Source organism: Pelophylax lessonae, assembly GCF_965119305.1.
Source record: "Pelophylax lessonae genome assembly, chromosome: 1".
Classification (NCBI taxonomy): domain Eukaryota; kingdom Metazoa; phylum Chordata; class Amphibia; order Anura; family Ranidae; genus Pelophylax; species Pelophylax lessonae.
The window spans coordinates 379835663-379856948 of NC_138768.1; the positions used below are offsets into that span (position 1 = coordinate 379835663).

At 40.6% G+C, this 21286-nt stretch overlaps 1 protein-coding gene across 1 annotated transcript in view; it reads left to right on the forward strand.

Moving 5' to 3' along the window:
• JAK2 (Janus kinase 2) overlaps positions 1-21286 on the forward strand; it is a 365079-nt gene that overhangs the window by 126665 nt on the left and 217128 nt on the right. The gene's annotated exons all lie outside the window — the stretch shown is intronic.

A 21286-nucleotide genomic window follows, 5' to 3' on the forward strand; every position in this document is an offset into this window, starting at 1 on the left:
TGGGTTTACTTCCTCTTTAACTAAACATAGAAAAAAGTATATATGTATATACACCAAAAAAAAAAAAACCTATACATAGATAAATACACACATAGCATATCACAAACAGTACACCACCAGTGGGAAGCGGAGCAATCACACAAGCACCTTTTTTTTCTTTTTTTTTTTTTTTTTTTGTAACATGCGATTTGGAAAATGAGGTGTGTTTGTTGCGGTTTGCATTCATGACTATGCTCATTATACCTGGATTGGATGGTAAGCTGTATCTATAGCCAAAACTTTTGTTAGTTTTGGATAAAGTGGATGAGGTTTAGAACTCCTGTTGGGTTAGGGAGCAGATACCTAGTTTTGTCAAGGACAGGAAGTACACAATTAATTGGCAACACACAGAGTTAAACCCGAATACAGGCTAAGTAAACACTGGCATTGAGAGCAGGTGTTTGAGGGGAGCTTTATAAACGCCCCTAAAATGCCCATGCAAATGATACTATGAACACAGTGCTGTCCACATTGTTTAAAAAATTAAGCATTAGCGTAGCTTCAAAATTGAAGCTTCATGTTGAATCTGGAGGACTTTGAATCCTTTCAATGCCTCCCATTCAGGACAGTTTGTGGAGGGGTTTTAATGTGCTTCAAACATGTTAAAACTGCACATAGGGCATTTGAGGAGCATTTTTAAAGCGTCATTAACGCTTGTAAAACGCCAGTACTAGTGTGTATTAGCGTGAGTCTAATGCCTCTACCAAAGCGCATTAACGCACATCCAATGCCCATACGAATACACATTAACACTTTAGGAGCATTTGTTAACAGTTTTAAACTTAGTGAAATGTGAACAAGCCCTTGGGAAGATTCTCATTTTTTTTTTCCATATGTAGTCATTGGGACAGGAAGCGCAACAAAAAGGCCCTGACAAGAACAGAAATTGCTGTGTAGGTTTTACACTTGTCGTAGAAGTATAAATTCCTGAATTTGTTACGGAAAAAAAAAGAGAAAGCTAGTGAAGTACGTTCTACAGAAAAGTTGTGTGAAGTTTTAATCCTCTGCTACTGGTCACATGAGCAAATTAAAAAGAAAAAAAAACAGCCTTTGGGATCCAGAGTAAAAATAAATAATGTCAACAAACTTTTAAATTGTCAACACTGCTCTGTAAAATCCCCAACTGTAGTGGGGACATGGACAGAAAGGAGAGATGGGGAACAGCAGGATCAACCATTTTTTTTTTTTGTAGAATACACAAAATGAATCTCATAGTGACTGAGTGAGTGTGAACAGCATGTAATACACCATTTATTGATAGTTTTTATGATGTGGGTTTAATGACACTTTAAGTTATGCTGCTAATAACCAAGATAAAATGGTTCACAGATAATAAACCGTTGCTTGAAAATAATGATCACTAAGGGAAAATATTGCAACTTGTTCCTGTAATTCCTTAGGTGTCCTACTGCCATTTTATGGGGTAGCTGTGTATAAAGTATTGCTTTGGCACAATCAATACTGTTTTTAGATGTTTTTAATATCATAATCAAGAGTGTAACAAATTGCAAAATAAGACTAATCAGCTAACACGGATATGAGTTTTTTTAAAAATGAATTTTAGTAATTGTATGTTAGATAATTTAGTTGACATACATCACATAATACTCATTAAGTGGTTTAAATGACAGATTGTTATTGGCCTTCACTGATTACATTTTATTTTTATAAGCAACAGTAGAAAATATTTTAAAAAGTACTACTACCATGCGTGTAATATTTTCTTAACATGCCTAGCTAGCATAATTCTCTAGTCCAATAGAAGAAATCTACCCCCTGTTATTTTATTGTTTAATTTTATCAATAGCAACAGTATGCTACACTACAAAAAAGCAGGCAAGATATAATGCATCGTAATCACAAAATGCATGTACTTTAAGTTTTTTCCAGCTAGGTTTACCTTCAGCACCCCAGAACTGGTATCTGGCACTTGAATCAGGAGCCACTAGTTACATTTTTTGCTTCATTATAGATTTTCTTTGATGGTGCAGAGAAACTAGTGATATTGCAGAGATGGTGAGAGAAACCAAAACATGTCTTCCTGGGGAGATCCATGCTCCCTTCCTGTCCTGGTAGCCACTGTCAGTAAGACAGAAAGTTCAAGCAGAACTTTACCCATATTAACTTGATAAAAGAAAACAAGGAACAAACATTCCACATGAATAATTATGCTACCAAAATAAATTTGTGCTGTAAATTGCCCCCAGTATTACTCCTGTTTCCTCTTGCTGAAGGCTGCCATTTTGCTGAAGCTCAGAGCCCCTGAACATCAGTAAATCATAAAGTGGAAAAAAAACCCATTGATTTAACGGTTTCAAAAAACAATTACATTCCTGGAATGCCAGGATTTCTAACTGTCACATTTGCTTGTGTCCTCAACGAAACTGTCAAACCATCAAATGGATGGTGTCCTAACCGATCACATGTACAGCACCATGGCAGTTGCAGATCAAACAGTAGCTTCCTTGGCTGTAAAGGATATGAGGGTTTAATTCCGCTTTAAAGGATAAATTCACTTTTTAGAAAAAAATGGTAAATGCACATTTTTTTTCCAGGTAAAAAAATGTGCATTTACAGTGGGTACGGAAAGTATTCAGACCCCCTTAAATTTTTCACTCTTTGTTATATTGCAGCCATTTGCTAAAATCATTTAGGTTCATTCTTCTTCCTCATGAATGTACACATAGCACCCCATACTGACAGAAAAACACAGAATTGTTGACATTGTTGCAGATTTATTAAAAAAGAAAAACTGAAATATCACATGGTCGTATGTATTCAGACCCTTTGCTCAGTATTTAGTAGAAGCCCCCTTTTGATATAATACAGCCAGGAGTCTTTTTGGGAAAGATGCAACAAGTCTTTCACACCTGGATTTGGGGATCCTCTGCCATTCCTCCTTGCAGGTCCTCTCCAGTTCTGTCAGGTTGGATGGTAAACTTTGGTGGACAGCCATTTTTAGGTCTCTCCAGAGATTGTCAATTGGGTTTAAGTCAGGGCTCTGGCTGGGCCATTCAAGAACAGTCACGGAGTTGTTGTGAAGCCACTCCTTCATTATTTTAGCTGTGTGCTTAGGGTCATTGTCTTGTTGGAAGGTAAACCTTCGGCCCAGTCTGAGGTCCAGAGCACTCTGGAGAAGGTTTTTGTCCAGGATATCCCTGTACTTGGCCGCATTCATCTTTCCCTCGATTGCAACCAGTCGTCCTGTCCCTGCAGCTGAAAAACACCCCCACAGCATGATGCTGCCACCACCATGCTTCACTGTTGGGACTGTATTGGACAGGTGATGAGCAGTGCCTGGTTTTCTCCACACATACCGCTTAGAATTAAGGCCAAAAAGTTCTATTTTGGTCTCATCAGACCAGAGAATCTTATTTCTCACCATCTTGGAGTCCTTCAGGTGTTTTTTAGCAAACTCCATGCGGGCTTTCATGTGTCTTATACTGAGGAGAGGCTTCCGGCGGACCACTCTGCCATAAAGCCCCGACTGGTGGAGGGCTGCAGTGATGGTTGACTTTCTACAACTTTCTCCCATCTCCTGACTGCATCTCTGGAGCTCAGCCACAGTGATCTTTGGGTTCTTCTTTACCTCTCTCACCAAGGCTCTTCTCCCCCGATAGCTCAGTTTGGCCGGACGGCCAGCTCTAGGAAGGGTTCTGGTCGTCCCAAACGTCTTCCATTTGAGGATTATGGAGGCCACTGTGCTCTTAGGAACCTTAAGTGCAGCAGAAATCTTTTTGTAACCTTGGCCAGATCTGTGCCTTGCCACAATTCTGTCTCTGAGCTCTTCAGGCAGTTCCTTTGACCTCATGATTCTCATTTGCTCTGACATGCATTGTGATCTGGAAGGTCTTATATAGGTGTGTGGCTTTCCTAATCAAGTCCAATCAGTATAATCAAACACAGCTGGACTCAAATGAAGGTGTAGAACCATCTCAAGGATGATCAGAAGAAATGGAAATATATGAGTGTCACAGCAAAGGGTCTGAATACTTAGGACCATGTGATATTTCAGTTTTTCTTTTTTAATAAATCTGCAACAATGTCAACAATTCTGTGTTTTTCTGTCAGTATGGAGTGCTATGTGTACATTCATGAGGAAGAAGAATGAACTTAAATGATTTTAGCAAATGGCTGCAATATAACAAAGAGTGAAAAATTTAAGGGGGTCTGAATACTTTCCGTACCCACTGTATTTACTGTTTGGAGCCTGTAAAGTATTGCACCAGCGATCGCTGGTGCCATGCAGGTCTACGTTAAGCAGAACTACCAGTGTGTCTGTGTGCCTGCACATTCCATAGGGCAAGCAAATAAAATCTGACAGGAAGAGAGAATGAATTACCACTTGGTAGTTCATTGAAAACTACAAGCTGACCGCTGCAAAGGCTGCCAAACCTTGTCGTTTTCCATATATTGTGACTTTTTGACAACTATGTGATGAAAAAAAAAAAAAAGTTTGGTTAAAAAACAAAAATGTTTTAAATTAAAAAAATTAGTCACACTGAAACACATAAAATCTACCCCCAAAAATGTTGAGACTCCCACCCCCCCCCCCACCTATATGCACGTACGAACGTAAATGCACTCGTCGGGACACCTGCATTTGAAAACCAATTGCGATACACGTGTTACATATGGCCACGCACATCGGTTTGACCGCAATATTTTTGCACCAGACCACTTCCATAACACTAAAATGATGACCTATAGGGGGCTTTTAGAGTTTCACCTATGGAAAAAATGTTAGAGTGCTGAAGTTTGCCGCCACGCCATTTCACAGGGTGCATGCAAATTGAAGGTTTGAGATGTTGAGTATTCTATTTACTCGGAGCAGCCTCATCTTTTATATTTTACCAAAAAATTTAGTAATTGGGTTTGTGTACCCTAAAATTAACCTTAGTGTATTTTTTTTACTGAAATTTTACATTTCCTAGACCGGTAATATCGTGTGACATAAAATTGGTACTACCACTATGTCTATTCTCTAGGGCAGGGGTCTCCAAACCATGGCCCTCCAGTTGCTCAGGAACTACAATTCCTGTCATGTTTGTGTATGTCAGAATTTTCAATGCCTCATGGGACGTGAAGTTCCGCAACAGCTGGAGGGCCATAGTGTGGAGATCCCTGCTCTGGGGTGTCTGCTTTCTGAAAAATATATAATGTTTGGGGGGTTTTATGTAATCTTCAGGCCTAAAATGATTTTTTTAAGCATGTGTGCAAAAAAAAGGCAAGAACGACTCTGGCAGCGAAAAGTTTAAAGGGCAACTGTTTATTTTGTGGTGTTGTGCTTTAATAAATGCCGCACAGCCATGATTGCAGGCTGATTTGTAAAATGCTTGTCTTCTTCCCCATTCCAAGGTATGTGTGGCTTGGAACTGAACAGCCTTTGCTCTGGTAAATGCAGACATGTTATGTTCTCAGCATTCTGATGCATTTTTTAGTATAAAAACATAATCGTTATCAATATAAATGGTGTATTGAGGAAATGCCCTATTGAGATTTTTGATAAGACTGTTCTGCTATTTCTTTTAATTGTCTTGCTTCTGAACAGCTTAGATCAAGGCAAAGATCAACTGGCACCCAGGCATGCTTCATGATCCAGAATAGACTTTTAGTGGCTCTGAGCTTGGTATGCAGCCTTGAAAACTTTTGTGTGCAAGCCAAATTCTTCTATAATCACAACTAAAATGCTTAAACTAAAGTTTTCCTTTGGGTTGCTATAAAAAACGATAGAAATGTACAATTTCAATTACTACTTAACAATGTGATTGAGAAGGTGTTTATTTTAAGGCCTCATGCACACTGGACATTATCAAAACACCAGTAGAAAGCTGTAGCTGTAGAATGCGTTTTTCATCTTTTTTGGAGTAGCTTTTTTCAGCAGTAGCATTTTAAAGCTTTTTTTTTTTTTTTTTTTTGGCAAAACTATACTCCCATAAGCTTATGGCTCAAAGACATTGATAAATGCAGAATAGCCAGGTTTTTTGGCGTTTTTTAGCTTTTATCAGAGTTAGAGCATATTTACAGCTGATAAACGCCTCTTAAAACCCACTAGTTTTGGGTTTTTTTTTACAGCCAGAAAACACCCCTGCTAAAAACTGCTGATAACAGCCTATGTGTGCACGGACACATATGATAACATGCTGGGGAGTTTACTGGCTGCAGAAAAAAATGTCTGACACCAAAAACAGGACAAATTGTGGATAGTTAGGTCACTAATGGAAACATCTCATGGAATGTCCACATCCCTGAATTGGCACAAAACAAATCGAAAACCCTCTGTTGGGACTTTAATTGGCAGTACACTGAGAACTAAGTTGTATAAAATGTACATTTTATTGGTACAAACAGGAATAAGGAAAACACAATTGACACATTAAAATCATGGTGACTTTATTGGAGAAAGACCCCCTACTGGACTGCAGAAACCCAACGCGTTTTGATGTGATTCTATTGTAGTATCTTCTTCAGGGTCATTAAACACAGAGCCAGAGAAGGTATCTGAAGTGAAAACAGATGTATTGAACATAACAGCTGTTTACAAAATAGTAGCAGTATCAAAAACATGACAAGTGAAAAAAGGTAAACATACCCAGATTTAACAGGTCAATACATAGTCGCATATTTAAAAAGGCTGCCCAAGACCATCAGAGAAAGGGCCAAGACCCCCCCCCCCCAGATACACCGCCAGACACACGTGTCCCCAGGGTCACAAAAAAATGGCGTGGGGTGGAGTGTGGTGAAAGTGAATCTGCCAACATCCTACATATCACTAGAACAAAAAGTATGTGTGACAAAAACCCCTCATGGACTGTGGAGGCAGAATCCAATCCTAAACATAATAAAACTTGTAATCTTTTATAATAGAAACATTCATAAAAGGGACATACTATACTGTAGGTCCTTATAAAATGACATTACAACCAATAAACAAACATATGTTGACATATGATCATGAAATAGTACTCCTAATACCCTACAGACATCAGATATATCCAAAGGGCTACCAGTACTGGGACCAGGATCAGCCCACATAAATTGTCTTGATGAGACCCAACATGTTTCGGACCAGTAGTCTTTCCTTAGCGGAAACCTTGAATGCTCGTCTGCTGGTGCCATAGGGGCTCTTTTTTGCCTCTTTGGAGTCCCTGTGCATGTATGTCTGGCCACTTGCTGCGTCCCTTTAACCCTCATGGAGTGTTGCCATGAAATCACTCTAACAAACAGATTTAAAGGTGGTTTTATTGATGATCTGTATTTATATGGTTTACCTTTGTAAGTATTAATAGCAGGCTGTAACGTGTAATTAATTTAAGCTTTAAAGACCTATACGTATAATCCTTATGAAAGTAATGATTGCCATGTATCTATGTTTTAGAAGTACGAAGGACTACTAGTCTGAAACATGTTGGGTTTCATCAAGACATTTCATGTGGGCTGATCCTGGTCCCAGCACTGGCAGCCCTTTTTACATATCTGATGCCTGTAGGTTATTATGAGTACTTTTTTGCACTCTCCAGTCATTGTCCAAATTTTATTGTTAAAGCTTAAAGTGGGAGTAAACTCCCATTTCTGACTTTTACCTATAGGTAAGCTTATAATAGGGCCTACCTGTAGGTACTCTAAATATATCCTAAACGTGTACCGTTTACTGTACATGCAGCCAGTGACGTCACTGGCGCAATGTGGTCTGAAGGAACGGCCACCCGGGCAATGCATAATAGCACATTATGGCTTTACCTTGCAGGTTGGAACCCCCCCTTCCAAGAAAAAAAAAAAAAAAAAAAAACCACAGCGGTTTACTACCGATTTAATTGAACATACTGAAGTTAGAACCCGATTGGCTACCATGCAGAGCTCCACCACATTCTGAGTGCTCCAGTTTTAGTAAATTCTCCCAGTATGTCACGTGGACAATCCAGCAGTGAAAATTAAAATGAGTAAAGGTACGTCCCCGTCAACTGTCTCAAGGACAGGAAGTGACGGGAAATCTCCCTCACGGTGGTACTAATCTTCCCCTGCTCTGTACAAAACTAAGTTGCAGCTGGAGTGCTGCTAACATATTTAGCTGTGTTTATACTGCAGGGAAAATCTAGCCCATAGCCTATCCTTCAGGTATTTTTAAAAAAAATGACAGGCTGAATATTTTTCTGTTCGATTTTTGTAATGTAACTTCTATGTGAACGTTGTGAATGCCCACAAAAACCAGTCAAATTGTTAAACTTTCTTTTTAATGATGTCTTAAAGTTTGATTTCTGTATCCACTCAGTAGGAAGTTAATTTTCAATGAACTTGTTCTATTCCTCTTGTTGAAAGAGGGGACATGTACACTGAAATAAACCATTTTTGTCCCTGCTTGTAAAAGCTTTCTAAAAGTAAGTGATTTTGTTTTTGTACTTATTTTTTCTTGCTTGTGCCAGGAAATTTGCTTGTCATTTTCAAAAGGCTAGTCTACATTTTGATCTCATTTAGAGAAATTGTTTTCCTTCCCTTTTTAGAAGTAAAATATGTTGTTCTTTTGTTTCAGTTTAGCCACTCCAACCTCCAATTTCATTTTTCATAATTGTGTGCTTGCGTTATTGGTTTCAACATGAACATAAAAGTGCTTCCTAGAGCATTGACCGATTCCATCATAATTTCCCTTTCTCATGTTCTAATTCCACTCTAGATTTATCTGCAACCCAAATGTTGAACCTGAAAGCTTCAAAAATAATCATTCCACTGAATGGATTTAAAGGTCCATAAAACTTAATATGCAGTCTGTCTATGATGAAAATGTAACATCTATTGTCTAGTTTGTAGTGCTAACAAGCACCCCAGGGTATATGGGTTTTTACATTGTTACCCTATTTAATTGCAACTGCACAGGCATTTGAAAAAGTTATTTTAATTACAGAGGTTCTTACGTCCTTTTTAAAAGAATTAAAAGACAGGAACTTCAAATACTGATTTTTAATAAAGAGACAGGTAATTCCAGCAGCAGTGGGAAGCGGGTACCTGACAAAACTAGGTACCATAAAACTTAATATGCAGTCTGTCTATGATGAAAATGTAACATCTATTGTCTAGTTTGTAGTGCTAACAAGCACCCCAGGGTATATGGGTTTTTACATTGTTACCCTATTTAATTGCAACTGCACAGGCATTTGAAAAAGTTATTTTAATTACAGAGGTTCTTACGTCCTTTTTAAAAGAATTAAAAGACAGGAACTTCAAATACTGATTTTTAATAAAGAGACAGGTAATTCCAGCAGCAGTGGGAAGCGGGTACCTGACAAAACTAGGTACCTGCTCCCCCAAGAAAGAAAAAGTGGAAGGGGGGTAATGTGGAGGATCAGGGGAAAGTCCCTTTTTAAGGTGTAGTTCCACTCCAAAGCTAGATCTAGCTTCCAACCGGGCCTATAGGAGAGATTCCTTAGACCACTGAACACCACTAATTATAGTTTTAATCCCAATGGGGTTTGGCGGAATATGTGCTACCGTTTCAAGTTTGAGGGAACAATATTATTTGAAACGGGTTTTTCGCACCTGGTAATGTAACCTAGTCAGTTGACCCCTCAAAAGTGTTTTTTGGGAAACACATGGATATCGGCTGCTTTTCATGTCTGTGGGTGCCTTTTAAAAATTACCTCCTTCTAGTAACCTGCAAGAATTCCCACACTCCCTACCACTTCAACTTATTTCTGCTACACTAGTGTAGTTTAGAAACTGCCCCTCACATTTACAAAAAGCTTACGCTACAGTTTCAGGTTAAAACATGTTCTAATGTTTGCAGTTCCTATGCAACCCATTATGTTATTTAATGCCATTATTAATTATTTGTCAACTGTACCAAGCTTTTAGCATACGTTTTCTAAAAATGAAGTTATTTTTCTTACAGCCATCGGAATTCACTAGTAGACAGGACCTCAAAGAACAAGGTTTAAGCTTCAAATGGAAGATACATGTCAGATTATATCTTTGACAGCTCCTTAGGTTTCTTCAGCTGGAGTAAATGAGTACAGCAAAAGAATCCTTCATCGTTAGCCTAAGGGCTCTTTCACACGGGCGGTCTGATCAGATCCGCCTGTCAGTTTTTTAGGCGGATCTAATCGGATGCCCCATTCAGCCCTATGGAGCAGCGGATGTCAGCGGTGACATGTCCGCTGACACCTGCTGCCATCCGCATCCGATCCTGTCCGTGAAATCCGGACGGATGGAAACCCTATTTTCCATCCGTCCTGGGGATCGGATCGGATGGGATCGGATGAGAGCGGACAGGCGGTCCGCTCTCATCCTATCCCCCATAGAGAGCAGCGGGTGCTGTGACACCTCCCTCTACGCACTGCAAGCGGAGACGGAGCTGTCATCCGCCGGCTCAGCGGGGATCGTGGATCGATCCCCGATGAGCAGCACGGATCCGCCTACGGAGGCGGACCATGTGAAAGAGCCATTGGGCTCTTTCACACGGTCCGCCTCCGTAGGCGGATCCGTGCTGCTCAGCTGGAATCGATCCACGATCCCCGCTGAGCCGGCGGATGACAGCTCCGTCTCCGCTTGCAGTGCGGAAAGGGAGGTGTCACAGCCCCCGCCGCTCTCTATGGGGGATCGGATGAGAGCGGACCGCCTGTCCGCTCTCATCCGATCCGATCCCCAGGACGGATGGAAAATAGGGTTTCCATCTGTCCGTATTTCACGGACATTATCGGATGCGAATGGCAGCGGGTGTCAGCAGACATGTCACCGCTGACATTCGCTGCTCCATAGGGCTGAATGGGGCATCCGATCAGATCCGCCAAAAAAACTGACAGGCGGATCTGATCGGACCGCCCGTGTGAAAGAGCCCTAAAGGATATTTATACTGAAGAACAAAATGTAGTATATTGCAGTTTACTAGTCTTTCTGTGGAGGCTGCATTAGTTAGGACCATTTCAGTAGGTACAGAAGATTCTTGTCGATAATGCCAGAAATGTAGTGTCTTTGTCACTTCCTGTAAATTAAACTGAAATCACAAACAGTGTGGTCTTCTGTAAATTATAAGTTCCCCAGCCCCAGTTTAAAGTGGTTGTAAACCTTCAGAAAAAAACAGATATACCCACTACACAAAAATATTGCATGTACCTTCTAAATAACATTGCTCCAAGTTTGGATCCTCTCTTCACTCCCATATCCCTGCAGTTTTACAGCGCCAACAAGTTTCATTGACATCCTGCAATGCATGGGGTTGCTCAGCTCCCCTCTTGCTGCCCAGGAGCTTTGATTGACAGTATTAGTGCAAGATGATAGTGTATCCACACACATTCCGGCATTATAAAGGGGATATGTCTTCTCTCTTTTGGCACTAAAGTCTGCTGTTCTTCCTACTGCCTCTTCACCTCCATCACATGCTTCCTTTCATTCAGCATTGTAGTCCTGCTCTGCTCACGTCACATATCCCTAATCATCATTCCTTCTCTGCCTGCAGCTGTCTCATCTTGAAAGTACAAACCTCCGCTCCTCAGTACCGATCCCCTCCTGCACAACAAACACCCTGCTAAACTCCCTGCTACTAACTTATAACCGCATACAGTCTGAACAGGCAGTTCTGATGCAGGTTTTTCAGCTTTCTACTATCTGTGAAGGATTTTCCCTTACTGAGGAAGGCCTATTGCAGGAGAGTCCAGGGACCTAACCCTAGCATGCTGTCTGCAATAAGTCGCAGAGAGACAGGGACCAGAGTCAAAATGGGGTGTGAATGCTTGAGAGATCTGCATGTGCAGGGGTTAGAAAGCAGCAGTGGGTTGATACTGTGGTGTCTGAGATCGCACTTGGGGAGGCATGGTGTGCATTTCCTGGAAGGGAATTGAAAATAAAGGAAAAAACTGCTGAGAACAAGCTGACATGCGTTCCTGTTCTGTGCAACACATCTGTTGTGAACAGTGGATGTTCATTTCAGGCATAACAAGTGACATGTCTTTGCATACCCCTTTCAGACATGCACAAATGAGACCTATATATGAGACATACATGTACTGTAAGAAAATATTAAAAACATGCAAGTGTGTTTTTTTTCACTAGGAGCTAACGCTAGTACCTTCTTTTTGTTGGGTATTAATTTTTTTCCACTTTAATGAAGATCGATAGGTTAGGGTATGTTTGTAGTCCAAATGGGAAGAGCAGCCAAGGGTGATAATCATGTGTTCTCCAAGGATACAGTGAACATAGCCACCCAAGGACTGGAAGTATGTTTGCAGGATTATCAGGTAAAAATAAAGTAAAAAAAAAAAAGGCATGAAAAAAACTGGCACTCATATTGAAAGAATTGCACACATAATTTGCAAAGCACCAACTAACAATCTGCAATAAAGGTGGGTAAAATCCTAGAGTATGTGTAGCTGCCCTGGGATGGGTTTTTTTGTTTTTTTTTTTTATTTAACTGGGGTTTTTTTCTGTAGCAAAAAAAAAAAAAAGAAAAAGTGATTTATTTCAACATCCCCAAAACTCTTTATCCAATTTTATCGTGATCAGAGATGAATAACATGCTGAAAAGTTGAAGATTTACTGACTAGTTAAATGACTAAATGATGATGAATTAACTTGTGAAAGAAAAATTAAAAATTGCTTAAGTTCTTTTTTTGTACTAGAGTTATTTGCAGGGGATTGACAGGACAGGACACAGCCAGAGCATTCATACATCATGTGGATGAGGCGTGTACCTTTTGGACACTGGAAATGCTTTAGAGGGCATGGGGCCTCCCATAACCCCACTTCACTTTGAGAACCCTCAGTTTTGTGCTAGTGTCTGATTTTGATGAGCCTTTTTTCCTTCAAGGAGAAAACACCCTTAACTTAACTAATTTTTATCTTTCGATTTTTCAATCAAGTTCTCTGTGCTTGCTAATGTTAAAAAGCTAATTTCCTTTGTCAGCAAAAGCACGGTATTGTGCAAACTGACTCTCCTCTGTCTCACCTTTTTGTGTACAAAGAATACCTAAAGAAAATTCTCCTAGACATTCCCTGTTTATGAACGTATAAAATGGGACAATTGAGTCACTCCTAAAAGAATTTTCATTCCCCCAAAACTATTGCTAAACTCTATTCAGTGGAAATAGAGTTTGCCAAGAAGTGGGCTATTCCTGTAGTTGATCCTGTAGTCTCTGTCCTAGATAAACATCTCATTATTCCTATTGAAGATGTTCCTTCTTTCAAAGATTCTGCAAGTAGAAAGACTCTCTTTAAAGCAGTATTAAACCCAAAAGCAAACATATTATATTGCAGCTTACCAATTCTTGGATGTGATTGTTGGTTGTATTTTCTTTTTTTATGCTTTCTTTCATTTTCATCTGATGATCCAGCCAACAATTCTGTTTTTCAAAAGCACAAGCTCTCCAGCAGAGTGTATCAGTTTACATGAAAAAGACAAACTACTTAACACTGGCAGGGTGATTAAAATGACCCCCTTTTATTCAAGCCAAACCTTTATCCCTAAAGGAAAAAAAATGTTTGCTGTAACTGCTTATAAAGTATCAACTGGAGTCTGGCTTCCATTTGTTAGTGTGACTAAATCTCAGAATACAATTAACTTTACCCCCCCCCCCCCCCCGGACTAAAAATGTTGCCATCTGCCTCACCTCCTGTTCTCATTCATCCAGAGTTTTTCCTCTCAATAATACAGGAGGTGTGTTACTGGGCAGATCTACAGGTGAAGACCAAGCGGGAAAAAAGGCAAAAAAGAAAATGAATGCAGCCACCACATCCAATGATTGGTAATCTGCAACATAAGCCTCGGTTCACATTTAAGCGAGTGCGGGAAGGCTGCGAATCCGCAGCCTGTTCCCGCATCGCACACGCACCCCCGGCAGTTCACACTGCCATATGCGATACGCTGGGGGTGTCAATGAAATCTTAACGACACCCCCAGTTTGATCGCATATCGCAGTGCGATTGTGCAGTTCACACAGGATCGGATCGCACAAGTGTGAACCGCTGTGCGATCCGATCGTGATGCGGCTAGAAAAAAGGGTCCCTGTGCGTGTTTGGAGCGGCTGCGGTGCGAATTTAGCCATACAAACTGTATGGCTAAACTCGCACCGCACAGCCGATCGCATGTAATGTCGGAGCAGTGCGCTCCGACATTACATGCGAACCCCGCACACGCACAAGTGTGAACCGGGGCTAATACGTTTTGGGTTTTATGCAACTATAATCTTGCAGGCCCAGCCGTGCAACATGCTCTCACTGCAATTTCAGTATGTCAAACTGCAACTAACTGGACTAGGACAATAAACAACCAACGTGACCATGTATTTTACGTTCATTCTGTTACACGGCAATTACAACAAGTTTAGTCCTTCCTTTCAGGACAAGGCTTGGCCCACCTAGGCCACCACAGTAACAACAAAAATATATAATGAGTGAATAAATTAAATCTTTACATTGTTTTATAACAGCTACTCCATCCTCAAAACTAGCAATTGTAAATAAATCCCCTTCCAAAGTAACTAATAGGACTTTAACCGTATCACTGTGGTCAGTTTAAGTATAAAATATATTCAAAGTTTATCTTGACTTAAAGTTAAAATCAACCTTTAAACACAGTTAAGCAAATTTGCTTATCACAATGTACAGAAACAAACATCAACGAAAGAGGTTCCAAACATTGGTTTACAATCACAAAGGTAAATCTGGAATTTACACATTTGATGCGCATCACAAGGCAAAGCCTGCTTCTTCAGGAATAGCAAATAATCTTCATTTATCTACAATATCCATCATAAGTGCATATATTAAAAACACCTAGAGAAGGTGTCCCCATAAGAATGGAAGTGAATAGGCCAGTAGGAGAGGGACACTCAGCATAGAAGCAGGAGTACCACCACACCAAGCCTTTCCTGAAGCCTTTCCTGAAACCCTCTTCACAATGAAGGGGTGCCATCACTCCTAAAAGTGGGGAGATGTCTATTACAGTTTTCCTCTTTTTTGGTAACAGATGTCCCAGAATTGTGGGTTAAATTGGTGGTTTCGAAGGGCTACAAAATAGAATTCAAACTCTACCACCTCACTGCGTTCTTATTTCAAATCTAATAAAACTGCCCAAGCATAGTTAGATTTGCAGTATATCCTGAACCACTTCTTGTCCCAGGATATCATTGTGTCAGTACCACAAAAAGACAGATTGAAAGGATTCTATTTAAACCGATTCCCTGTACCAAAGCCCAATTGGGGTATTAGTCCTGTGACAGACCCAACCAGGATGGGGGCTTTTAGGGAGGACTCCAGCCTACTGATTATGGCCCCAGGAGAGAGTAGATCATTCTCTAATGGTCAACCACTTAATGGAGGCTAAGAGTGGGGCTTGGATTATTTCGCTGAATGAACAATAATGCTTCCCTTCTGGAGTGGATGGAAAGGTGTAATAATAATCTTGTACGGGTTAGTGGTCAGAGGAAATATGGTTGCCTTCCTGCAGACTGGGTTGGAGAGAAGCTCCTTCATTTGGGACAGAAGTGTTTATTAACAATATCCGTCCAGAAATCTATGAAGATATATTAATTCCACCTTTTCAGACTGCTGGAACATTGTATGAGTTTGTCTCCTAGACCAGTGTTTTTCAACTACGGTCCTCAGGGCACACTAACAAGCCAGATTTTAAGTATTACCTTGGGGAGATGCAGACTAGAGTACTGCAATCACTGAGCAGCAAATTATATCAACTGTTATGTATTTCAGTTTTCTTGCAAACCTGGCCTGTTAGTGTGCCCTGAGGACCGGAGTTGAGAAACACTGTCCTAGACTGTTCCTGGATAGTCTGAGGTGGGGTGAGATCACTGTTTGTATTTTTTTTGGTCTCTCCCATTGTGTGCCTCCTAGGTGTAAATTCCCTTTTACTAGTTGAGTTATTTAAGTCACCTATTGTTTCTGTCTGTTGGTTTATTTGGTTAACTCTTGGAGGTTATGATTGGATTAGCCTTGTGTCAACTTTAACTCGTTATCTAACCATTCTATAATGGGTAAATATTTGGTTTTATTGTGGTGCCGCTTTGATTTGAAAAAGTAGTAAATGCGCTACTTTAGGTGATTTCGGGTGCGACTTGAATAGACATTTATGCATGAAGTCGCACAGCGGTCCTCAAAGTCACACCCGAAAGTCGGCTGTCTGATTACAAGATTGAAGATATTATATGTGTGATACTAATTACAGAAAACCATTAGTTTGAAATTTACTATGATCCAATTATTTATAATCTTTTCTATGAGTAGCAACACATATGTTCAGGGCATTTTAGAATGTTTGTACAATAAACAATTTTCTTTTTTACACATGACATTCAAAAGGGCATGCAGATATATACATGAGGCAATTACTTTTAATTTTATAACCTTTAAGAGGAGTGAAGCATTGTTTCAGTGACCTGATACCAGATACCAAAAAAATTGTCAATGGCTGTAGGTATGCTTACTGAGCTACATATTCTACAGTAATTTATTTGTTAAAATTTTTACCTCATCACTTGCAATTTACAACTCTAAATTCTGCTAGGTCCTGCCATTCATGTGCTGCTTCGTTAAATCTTTCCCATGAAGATCGGACGTTTGACAGTGGACAGTGCTGTCCCCAGTCAGTCTATTAGCTTGGAGTAGAAAAGAGCAGGGGAGTGCAATGCCAATCTAGGCTATCGGGCTTCATGTTTCTTTTAGAAACAGCGTAAGATGACACAGCTTTAGCCCGTGCATGCAAGGTGGTGCCATATGATGCTTCAAAAAAAAGGAGCCACCTTGACACCGGAAACCTGGGGTAGCAGTCAGGGCACCAGCTTAGACAGAAACACAATTACATCAGCTGCTGAAAATGCTTAAAAGAACTAAACTGAGGGTTTAATATCACTTTTATTGCTTTCCCATTTTCTCCGCTCATATAAAAGAGGAAGTGACTGCTGTTATCAAAAAGGTGTCTTGTAAACAGCCGTTGAACATTTTCATTGTTTTTTTTCATTGACTTGTAGATTCACATTTGCATACTTTGTATATGCAAAATAATTTCATCCCCCAAACACCTGTCTGCAACACATTATATGACTACTGCAGTTAAATTGTATTCCTGGTTTCATGATTGGAATGCAGTATTGGCAACAAATGTGGATAAAGATTAAAAAATAAATAAACTTCATCTTTGTACTGTGTTATTCTAAATTCAGGCTGGCTTCGCACCTGAGTGAGGGCTTCTGTTTTAAACAATTTTGCATGCATTTATTTGATGCTCGTTTTCACATATTTATGCCCATTTTATGTGTGCTTTTTGAGTGAATTACTCTGCATCTAGGGTGAGCGGTGCTAGACATTTTTTTCAAACTTTATTCGAGTCCAGAGAATGAGCACATCAGTACAGAAGTACTTTCACTTTCTACCTTTCAGAGTTAACACAAATCAATACACATCATACAAAATTGGATAGTATAGCGCTTGCTGATATGTGCAGGAGACTAGGAGAATAAAAATTGCAATATAATTTACTCTAAACTTCTCTAAAACTTATAAAAGAGCTGTGCCCTTAAAACATACATATCATAAAAATAATTAATGTGCCAAAATCATGTCCAAAGATTCACAGTGACAATAAGGTGCTGAGTGACATATATAAGTTCATAAGTGGTTCAGTGATGAATATTCCAAAAAGGTGCCAAGAAAAACTAGAAAAGTGCTGGTGCTAAATCTTCCAATGAACCAGGATCTCCAATCATGCAGGTATTAGGGTAAGATGTACACTCACCAGATGTGGTGGGTCTCGACTACCTTACGGCAAAGAGACCGATAGCGATTTTGCCGTAAGGTAGTCGAGACCCACCTCATCTGGTGAGTGTACATCTTACCCTAATACCTGCATGATTGGAGATCCTGGTTCATTGGAAGATTTAGCACCAGCACTTTTCTAGTTTTTCTTGGCACCTTTTTGGAATATTCATCACTGAACCACTTATGAACTTATATATGTCACTCAGCACCTTATTGTCACTGTGAATCTTTGGACTTGATTTTGGCACATTAATTATTTTTATGATATGTATGTTTTAAGGGCACAGCTCTTTTATAAGTTTTAGAGAAGTTTAGAGTAAATTATATTGCAATTTTTATTCTCCTAGTCTCCTGCACATATCAGCAAGCGCTATACTATCCCATTTAGTTTGGGATTTTCTATACATTCACTTTGCACCTTATAGCAGCTGCTCATCTATACATTACATTATATCCAATAGCCACATCACCCACTTGATTAGGCACTCCTAGGCGCGAGGAATATATTTTATTGAATATATTTACCTACAACACATCATACAACTAGATGAAAAAATGTCACAAATAGAACCAATATGAGAAACCCATTCTGGACTTTTTACATATAGAGTGAATAGGAAGCGAAAGGTAGAAGGGGGAATAAGGAGAAAGTTAAGTGCCAGAGAGAATGAGACAAGGGGGGAAGGTATGAGAGGTGGAAAAAGGGGGAGGGGGTAGGAGAAGGAGAAAAGCAGGAGAGGTGAGGAACTCCTGGTCTGGTGGCTCTTGTCTACAGTCCCCACAACAGGTAATATCGATGGACACATAATCCTCAATTTTCTGGGGGAGATTATGTACTAAGCAGGGCGATTCCCCTCCCTAGAAGCAATAAACAAATCCCAAAGTCTCCATCTCTCTGCATGTTTATCACTTTTGTGCTGAGCCATCACAATAAGGTCCTCCATTGTGGTTATTTCTTCAATTTTTTTTGGAGCCATAGAGCTACTGTCGGGGATGAAGTTTTCTTCCAATATAAGGGTATGCATGCCCTAGCAGCGTTTATCATGTGATGGATAATTTACTTATTGTATGTACCAATCGGAATGTTCGAAACGGGAAATAGGTAGAAGGCTGGGTCATATGGAATCACCTGCTCCGTGAACATTGAAATAATTATTTTGACCTCATACCAAAAGTGCGTCAGTTTGGGGTATGACCAAAATATATGAAGCATATGTAAAGAGCTAGGAGTATAATACCACCTTGTTAGGATTTTAAAGTTGGTTTCTTGTGTCTTGGTACAAACCAAAGTCCCCAACGCGGTACAAACCAAAGTCCCCAACGCCAACCCAATCATCTCTTGACGCTGTTCTACCGAGAATGTGCGGTTCAGTTCTGCTTTTCACTTCTGCAAGCAGGGCAAATCAGGCAGATCAGAGGGTACGGGTCAGTAAGCTATATGTCTTGGAGATGGCCCCTGAAACGATATCCTCTCCCCCACAGTGTCCCTCAAAGCTTGTCAGTTGGCGAGTAAAGTTTCTAGGGTTCCGAATGGAACACAGAAAGTGATGTACTTGGAGGGCCACCCAAAAGGGGAGTGTGTAAGTTCCCCTCTCCACCATCAGATCTGACATAGTAGGCCATCTGTACCCTGCCAAGAAGTGGGAGACCTGGTAAACACCCGCACTGCGAAGATCTAGGAGCACCCATTCCGTGTTACCCGGTGTTAACAGAGGGTTTCCCAGGACGGGATATAGGGTTGAGGTTGGAGTTATGAGAGAGAACCATTCGCAAGCCTGCGTGGCTATGCGGAGAGAGTGTTGCCTATCAATGGGTGATGTTTCAATGTTCCCGGGAAGAGTTTTGTAGCACCAGAACGCTCTTCTCAAAGGGATGTTGGGTTGAGCCTGTTCTAACTGCGTCCACAGCTTAGTATCTCAATGTCTACACCAATCTATGACCCTGCCAAGATGGGTAGCTTGTTGGTACTTATGAATGTCCGGAAGGGGTTAATCCCCCGTATCGCTTTGGTAGTGTGAGAAGTCAACATTGCAGACGGGGTTTTTTGTGTGCTCAAACAAATTGTGTAAAGAGAGAATGTATCTGCTTAAAAAAAATTAGAGGGGATGCGCACTGAAAGTGTTTGGAAAAGATATAGGTATTTAGGTAGAATGCTCATCTTAATAAGGTTACACCTACCAAACCAGGAATGTATTCCCTTATGTAATATTTCTAAAAGCGATCTGGATCTAGAGAGTAGGGGAGAAAAATTAAGTTCATACACTTGTGCTAAGTCAGGGGGTATGTACTTGCCCAGATATTTTAGAGCCCTATCGGTCCACCTGAACCTAAAACTCAACTTCAGGTTCCGAAACAGCGGAGTGGCAATACCGAGCTCCATTGCTTCAGATTAATCTTTAGATTAGAAAGTCCTTCATATAACTCAAATTCTTTTAGCAGGTTCGGGAGTGAGAGCTTGGGATTTGATAGTGAAAAAAGCAAGTGGTCTGCAAAGGCAGAAATTTTGTGTTGATCTTCTCCCACTTTAATGCCCGAAATGTCCGGGTTCAGGCAGACTCTACATAAAAAAGGTTCAATGGAGAGCGCAAATATGAGGGGGGAAAGGGGACATCCCTGCTGTTTACCATTTCCGATACCGAAGGGGTCTGATAGGAGGCCATTGGCCTTCACTTGAGCTCTCAGAGTGGAATAAATCGACGCAATCCATTGTAACAAATTTGCCCCCAACCCTGTGTGTTTAACCACTTGCCTACAGTGCACTTTCACCCCCTTCCTGCCCAGACCGATTTTCAGCTTTCAGCGCTCACACTTTGAATGACAATTACTCAGTCATGCAACACTGTACCCATAAAAAATTTGTGTCCTTTTCTTCACACAAATAGAGCTTTCTTTTGATGGTATTTAATCACTACTGGGTTTTTTATTTTTTGTGCTATAAATAAAAAAAGACTGAAAATATTGTGAAAAAACGCATTTTCTCTTACGTCCTCCGACAGTCGCCGCCACTTCATATTCATCACTAATGGGGTTATTGACCTTTGTTCAGCAGAAGTAGCTAGGCAACAAAATCTATTAATATCAAAGCTTTTAGCATATCCCACCCCTAGGGGGTGGTCCCCTCAGTCAATACCTCCTTGCTTCCTGCATTCCCAACTCAGTTTCTAATGCCTAGCTTAGGAGTAGGCTGGCTGTTCCTGTGCTGGGGCTCTCAGTCTCAGCCTCTATTCTCTTTTTGATTTATTTTGAGTCTTTTTCTCTTTCTTTTACTTAGCTGTTAATTTTCAGCATTAGTTAGCTTCTTCGGATGAAGATGATCATGCGGAGCTTGGTCTCGGACTGGCCACCCTGGATCCCAGGGTTCAGGGCCAGGGGCTTCCCAGCCTGCCATCCAGAAGGCAGAGATATCTCTCTGCCTTCTGCGGTGGACGGACAGGCTACAGGGCCGTCCGGTTCGGGTGCAGACGGACAATGCCACAGCGGTGGCCTACATCAACCACCA